The 8,138-nt window shown below is 43.7% G+C and overlaps 1 protein-coding gene across 1 annotated transcript in view; it reads right to left on the bottom strand.

The window, feature by feature from the left end:
* Nucleotides 1-7,017: 7,017 nt before the first annotated feature.
* ZRSR2 (zinc finger CCCH-type, RNA binding motif and serine/arginine rich 2) overlaps nt 7,018-8,138 on the bottom strand; it is a 28,440-nt gene continuing 27,319 nt past the window's right edge. Inside the window, exon 12 of the mRNA XM_044283724.1 lies at nt 7,018-7,551. The gene's annotated coding sequence lies outside the window, so the exon portion shown is untranslated. The remainder of the gene's footprint in view (nt 7,552-8,138) is intronic.

Here is an 8,138-nt window from a genome sequence, read left to right as displayed (position 1 = left end):
ATAAAAAAAACACAGACCATGCTAAAACACTAATGTGTGAATAGACACATTAAAATGAAAGGGGACGTGTGCTGTCCGTGGAGAATACGTACAGCACACGTCCGTGAAACACTGACCTGTCAATGAGGCTTTATGTACATTTATTTTAAAGGGCATCTGTCAGCAGATTTGTACCTATGACACTGGCCGACCTGTTACATGTGCGCTTGGCAGCTGAAGACATCTGTGTTGGTCCCATGTTCATGATGTTTAAATATATGAAAATGAGCCTCTAGGAGCAACAGGGGCGTTACCATTACACCTACAGGTTCAGCTCTCTCTGCCACTGCTGCGGTCTCTCCACTGTTTGACAGGGCCATGCAGTGAAAAGCTCATCACGTCCTGCCCTGTCAATCAAAGTAGAGAGGGAGCAGAGCCTCTAGGTGTAATGGCAACGCCCCCGTTGCTCTTAGAAGCTCACTTGCATATATTAAGGAATCATTATATGCATGTGCACTGCCAAGTGCACATGTAACAGGTCAGCCGGTCTCATAGGTACAAATCTGCTGACAGATGCCCTTCAAGAGACTTTTTTCAACTGGGCCGTTCCTCTGCTACTTATACTGGAAATGAATGAGTAATTGACAACCGGGTGTTAACATTCACTTCCTGATAGGTTGTGTCCCACACACTCCTAGCACTAATCGGACATTTGCTACAGGTAAATGTTAACACCCAGTTCTCCGTTTATCCATGTTTCCAGTGGGAGTAACAGAAGAACGGCACACCACAGAGTTCTAAGAAAAGGATGATTTATCATGATTTCAGTAAATCAGGGACTGAGCTGACAGACGACCCACCCAGACTAGTAGTAGTAGTGTGTGTGTGTGTATGTGTATATATATATATATATATATATATGCCCCTCCCCCACTATTACTTGGCATCATGGTTGGTCCTACATGCCAGCAGTGTGGTTACATGGCATCTGTGATTATTTTTGAAATATTTCTACATGAAAATTACAGTTTACGCCTCATTCCTGATGTTAGTGCTACTGAAATGCCTTTTATGTACAGAAAAATGGCGGAATATTTTGTTCTTTCCATTCCATGTCCTCTGATCCAGAAGCACTGAAGCTTCTCGTCTGTTTGTGCATCGTGTAGCCTGCAGCTTCTGTGCGTTCATGACTGTTACATGCTAGATGTTTTGTTTAGTGAAGTGTTTTCTTTCCGTGTTTGGTGCATTATAATCTGTAAATGATGCGACACAGCAAAGCCAAGGAGCGGTTGTGGCCCCTCAAACAAAAAGCCATAAGCTGTCAGCACACAAGTAAGGCAGCGACCTCCATACATCTCTTTGTATAGTGCGTGTAGGTGGCAGTAGACATAACCCCATTGCTGCAGGTGGTGCCAGGATGATACTGGTTTCTTATCTGGACTGGGAAGACACTGGAATTGAAAGTGAAGACGGTATTTATACTATACATTATTAGAATAGGGTAAAGGGCATCTGTCAGCAGATTTGTACCAGTGACACTGGCTGACCTGTTATATGTGCACTTTGCAGCTGACGGCATGTGTGTTGGTCCCATGTTTATATGTGCCCGCATTGCTGAGAAAAAATATATGCAAATGAGCCTCTGGGAGCAACAGGGGCATTGCCATTACACCTAAAGGTTCTTCTCTCTGTAACTTCCACACCCTCTTTGGCCTGCATAACGGATCTGTCCGGTTTCCGTTATGCAGGAGAGGACTTCAGCATAATGAAAACCGGACGGATCCATTATGCTGGCCATAGACTTCTATTATGACGGAATGCCTCTAAAGCCATTCCGTCATGGTCCGTGGTAACAGAATCCATAACGCAATTCAGTAAATACCACAACACGAACCGAAACCAAACCAAATTTCAAAATATGAAATCTGCTCATCCCTAGTTGTGGCAGTTGCAGAGAGAGCAGAGCTTCTAGGTGTAACGGCAACGCCCCCGTTGCTCCTAGAGGCTCATTTGCATATTCAAAACATCATTTTTCTCAGCAATGCGGGACATGGGACCAACACAGAGGTCTTCAGCTGCCAAGCGCACATGTAACAGGTCAGCCAGTGTCATAGGTACAAATCTGCTGACAGATGCCCTTTAAGCATGTTTCCTAAAGGTGGAACTGAGAACCAGCGATCAGAGTGGTGCCAGTGTATTTCATACCATAGCGATAATGATCAGTGCACTCTGTAAAGAGAACCTGTCGGGACATTTTACATCCTTATACTGCCCCCACTGCCTTGTAATTCAAAGGATTGGGGTTTTAAGTATGTATTCTTTGTTCCTGCATTATATGGTGAGAGAAGTTTAGTGCTGTATGCAGATAATGGCTGAAGATTCATGGGGTGGTGCCGCTCTCCTGAAGAGTCATGCTTGATTGACATCACTAAACACGTCCTTTTTGGCTTCATTGACGTTGCTCAGGCCGAATACATCATCACAAGCTCCTTTGCGTTCAGCACTAGGGCAGGCACAGTGAAGCGACGAGTAGAGATTCTGTTGCCGATATGCACATTGCACCAATGAAGCTGATTCAAATACACCCAGGTTCATTGCACATTCCCAGGACTCCATCTTGTGGCCTAAGGAACATCAGTCAAGCCAGAGAGGATTTCCTCAGGGGCTGGCTTGTCTCTTTAGGAGAGGGGCACCACCCCCTAGGAGTTATATAAAGACATGTTTAGAAAACTAGTACCCTACAGTACAAGATGGTGATGGCAGTTTAGGGGCATAAAATGGCCAGACAGGTTCTCTTTATCAGGTCATAAAGGTTTATTTTTTTTTGGGACAACCCCTTTATCATTCTCCCATACCTCATTATGCACAGTGCAACATATCTACTATAACCTGAAATATTGTGTTTACTATCTGTAATAAAGTATTTTATACTGTGCAGTACTTAGAGAATTTACAGGGTCACATCTGATCAGCATGTCGTTATTACCAGTAGACTAGATATATAGATTCCCAGACATTTTTGACGGTATTGAAAGGCACAATGATCCATACACGTTCACAACAACCATCTTAGAAAGGGCTCATAAAAATGTAGCGTAGCATTGGGTTTGTAATGAAATGTTGAGGACCATATTAGATGGGCGTTTTAACGGCCCCTTGCCCGTCACATTACAATGCACTCTTATGTGCACCAGGTGCTTGAAATGCCTATCCGATATTGCTTTTAAGTTGTTGTTTATTTTTATATGTCATCTGTGTGTGCTTTGCTGGACTAAGCTGTATCGTAATTGTGACAAATAACCTGTGTCACCATTGTCCTTGTGTTACATGTCGTGTCCTTAGTAATAAATTAAAAGATTTTTATGCCAGGCATTGTCTTTATTTCCCTTATTGAACATGGAAAATACCAACCACACTGGGATAATCGCAGAGGCACCCTGGATTTCCAGTGACGATTGAAGGGGTTGTCCGGTTTCAGATATTGACGACCTATCCTAGGTCTTCACTGTTTACACCTGCTTGCAGTCAGCATTGAACAGACAAGCAGTTTAATTACAGCTTTTGTGACCCACTGACTCCATTCTATTCAAGTAAATGAAGCTGCAACCAGGTTAACAGTTAGGGAACGAAGCAGTCGCAGGCTCGATCATCAATATCTGAAACCGGAAAACCCCTTTAAATTCTCAAATCAACAGGATGCCGTAGATGTCATGGATTTGCAACAGATTTCATGATATCCTAAGCAGTTGCAAAACTGGGAATTTCTAGATCAGGAATCAGTAACATTCGGCACTCCAGCTTTTGTGAACTCCCAACATGCACTCTTACATGGCTGTTCGTGTAACTATCATAGGCGTGAATGAAGATTCTAGGAGTTGTAGTTTAAGAACAGCTGGAGTGCCCGAGGTAGCCAATTCATGATCTAGAGCAGGGATGCACAACCTGCAGCCCTCCGGCTATTGCAAAACTACAACTCCCAGCATACCTGGACATCCTACAGCTATTTGGGCATGCTGGGAGTTGTAGTTTTGCAACAGCTGGAGGGCCACAGGTTGCTGATCCCTGATCTAGAGGAATAACCCTCAGCAGTTCACACATGAAAAAAGGCTGATGACAGTAGAGCTTGCTGCAGTACATGTGCAGTGAATTGGTGTACTGTCCTCACCCTTATATGTGCATGCAACTGATGCTTCTGGAGAAGAGTCTGCCTCCCTCTGGATCAACATCGCAGGAGAAGACGTTACACAGGAAAGACACCGCTCCAGCTCATGTACACTCCTGGTGGTCAGTGGAAAGGTCCTTGCACAGAAGGCACTGGTGTGACTGCTCCCATCTGTGGCACAGAGCTAGAGAAACACCACTTACATCTATTTCCCTGATGAACCATGACTACTTGTCTCCCTCCATATTAGTGAAGCAGGTACATGGACCGCTTAAGCAGCTGTGTTAGGACCCCACACATCCAGGGTTACCAACCTGATTATTCCATTTTGTAGGGACTACATATAAAAAAATAATTAAATAAATAATGGAGACCCAACATTTAATTTTTTTGAGAAAATTGGAAATTAACGAGATTGTAAGGGCTCGTTCACACGAACGTATTTTACAATCCATATACGGGCCGTTTTCTGCGTTCCGTATACCGAACCTTTCATTTCAATGGGTCCGCAAAAGATGCGGACAGCACTGTGTGTTGTCCACATCCGTTACCATGTTCTGTGGCCCCGTTTTGCAGACAAGAATAGGCATTTCTATAATGGGCCTCCTGTTCCATTCCGCAAATTGCGGAAGGCACACTGGAAGCATTCGTTTTTTGCAGATCCGCAATTCTTGAACCGCAAAAAAAACAGCACGGATGTGTGAACGAGCCCTAAATGTTATGTGTCTTCAGCCCAGAATACTGATAAACACATGAGGGTGGGTTGACATCACATTTTTGCCTTCCGTTTAAATCAATAAGTTGGGGGGGGGGGGGGGGGCCCCAATATAATTATATATATCCAGAAAAAGGAGCGGCACTCCGTTAGATAAAAGCAAGTGAACCCTTTATTCACCTAGGTGGTGCAACGTTTCGGCTCCAAGCATGAGCCTTCTTCAAGGCTTGAAGAAGGCTCATGCCTGGAGCCGAAACATTGCACCACCTAGGTGAATAAAGGGTTCACTTGCTTTTATCTAACGGAGTGCCCAATAAAAATATCCACGATTGCATTTTATTAGACAGTGGACACAAGTGTGCATAGCAGCCATAAGGCCCCTTGCAGACAAGCGTGTCCGGATGCGTCCCGGTGCATTGCGGTAAACCCACGCGAGTGGGAACACAATTGCAGTCAGTTTTCACTGCAATTGCGTTCCGATGTTCAGCTTTTATCGCGCGGGTGCAATGTGTTTTGCATGCTCGTGATAAAAAAAAAAAAAAAAACCGACTGTGGTACCCAGACCCAAACTTCTTCGCAGAAGTTCAGGTTTGAGTTAGTTGTAGTGTAGATTGTATTATTTTCCCTTATAACTATGTTATAAGGGGAAATAATACAATCTGAATACAGAATGCATAGTACAATAGGGCTGGAGGGGTTAAAAAAATAAACTAAAAAATTTTTTACTCACCTAATCCACTTGTTCGCGCATAGTGATTGATCATGTGATGAGCTTAGTGATGTCATCAAAAAGGTCCTATACCTCACAGAACAAGACAGAAGAGATGCTGGCTGCGCAAACAAGTGGATTAAGGTCAGTTAATTTTTTTTTATTATTATTATTATTTTTTTTTAACCCCTCCAGCGCTATTGTACTATGCATTCTGTATTCAGAATGCGATTATTTTCCCTTATAACCATGTTATAAGGGAAAATAATAATGATCGGGTCCCCATCCTGATCATAACCTAGCAACCATGCGTGAAAATCGCACCGCATCCGCACTTGCTTGCGATTTTCCCACAACCCCATTCATTTCTATGGGGTCTGCGTTACGTGAAAAACGCACAAAGAGGAGCATGCTGCGATTTTCACGCAATGCACAAGTGATGCGTGAAAATCACCGCTCATGTGCACAGCCCCATAGAAATGAATGGGTCCGGATTCAGTGCGGGTGCAATGCGTTCACCTCGCGAATTGCACCCGCGCGAAATCTCGCCCGTGTGAAAGGGGTGTGTGAAAAGGAGAGCTTCCTGGACTCCTGTGAAAGGAGTGCTTCCTGGACTCCTCAAAGTATAACTTGCTTGGAGTTATTACTTGTCTTCCCCACTCGTGGCCAAAACCACGTTCAGAATTCTTCTGGCTTTCAGTGAATGAAGGGAAGTCAGCTTAGCTGGGCTTCTATAGCGCAAGGGAAGAGTTCGGTTTTCATGGATCATCTTAATCATACTAGGTGCACTTCTTAGAATGCAAATTTCTTGGCGCAAAAGAGGGAGGTGGCATAAAGGGTGCTTGTTGTGCCAAACATTATGTAACACAATCTTTTTTTTATTTTTTAAGTTTAGCACTCTTTGCCGCCTAATTTGCATATCAAACTTTTTCAGATGTTTGGAACCTGCACTCTCTCTAACAAAAAGGTACAGTTGTGATGATGGTACAAAGAACTAGAATGCATTGCCATTTGTCAGATACACTTGAACGACTTGACAGATTCCCTGATCACCTGACTGAAGAGACTGTAGCCACTTCCTCGGCCAGTGACGTCACGTTTATCAGTCCCATGGTCTAGACACAGGCGCTATCCAGACGGCACTGCGCTAGGTAAGCTGTGAGGAGGTGACGGCGCTCACCGGAGTGCCCCGGCCTCTTCAAGCAGTTGATCCGTGGGGGTGCTGGGTATCTGACCCCCACAAATCAAGTATTGATAACCTATACTGATGATAGGTCATCAGTATTAAACACCCAGAAAACCCCTTTTAAGTCCCAAGCTGGAGTAGATCTAGGCGTTCTAAGCTTCCCTTACTTGAATATTGAGCACAGAATATAATAATTCAAATATTTTACATTTTATTAAAAATATTTACACTTTAAAAAAAAAAAAAAAAAAAAAAAAAAGCTTTATCCAATTCTCATGAACATCCAGCGTATTAATACTAGAGATGAGCGAATTTCATATTTTGAAATTCGCTCACACTTTGGTGGTAAAAAGGTGAATTGCGTTATGGATTCCGTTACCACGGACCATAACGCAATTCTATGACAGAATGCATAACGGGTTATTGATTCCGTCATAATAGAAGTCTATGGGCTGCAAAACGGATCCGTCCCGTTTCTGCTATGCAGGGGAGTCCTCGTCCTCTAAAGACGTTCCGTAATGCATTCAGTCATAGAATTGCGTTATGGTCCGTGGTAACGGAATCCATAACGCAATTCATCTTTCACCACCAAACGAAGTGTGAACGAATTTCATCTCTAATTAATACATCAGACTTTTTGTTTTAATGTCTTTTGTTTTTAGCCAAAATTGAACACTGAAGCCGTCACCAACCATCACATAATTCGGGGTCAAGGTCATTCTCCTGACATGAGGATACACTGTATCCATAGACTGACCCCAGAACAGAAGTCGCCGCCTCTCGATGTGACGATATTGAACCTAGAAAACACACATTATATTTCATGTCAGTATAAGTAACAAATGGAGTGAGTCTCAATGAAATATTTTACACAAAAAGGGGACAAAAAAATGAAGGTCTGTCATTTCCATTTTTTTCTTCTTTTTAGTGTCTCCTTAGCAATATTATTGAGTATTGCGCTAAGGCAGGCCCATCTTCAGCATATATTGTACATGGAAGACTGTAATATGTAAAATACAGAGACATGCTTCTCAGCCTGCCTCCCTACATATGTCCTACTTACTTCATGTCAGAGCTATTCTTTTCTTTGCAGTCTACTTCTCTCCTTCGTTCACCCATACAAATCAGAATCACATTGGGAAGACAGAGGGAGCAGGGACATCAATATCACATCGGTGGGGGTCCGACACCCGGCACCCCCTGCCCATCAGCTGTTAGAAGAGGCCATAGCTCTGTTAGTGCCACGACCTCTTCTTAGGCCATGCGTCGTCACCGTACATCGGCCACAGCCCCATTAAAGAGCTCCGGTGAGCAGCTCCCTGTAACAGCTGACTGGCAGGGGTGCCGGGACTCGGACACCCACTGATGTGATAATGACGACCTATCC

Source organism: Bufo gargarizans, chromosome 3, assembly GCF_014858855.1.
Source record: "Bufo gargarizans isolate SCDJY-AF-19 chromosome 3, ASM1485885v1, whole genome shotgun sequence".
Lineage (NCBI taxonomy): Eukaryota > Metazoa > Chordata > Amphibia > Anura > Bufonidae > Bufo > Bufo gargarizans.
The sequence above is the reverse complement of the archived record's forward strand: the minus strand, read 5'-3'. Positions and strand labels throughout refer to the sequence as shown.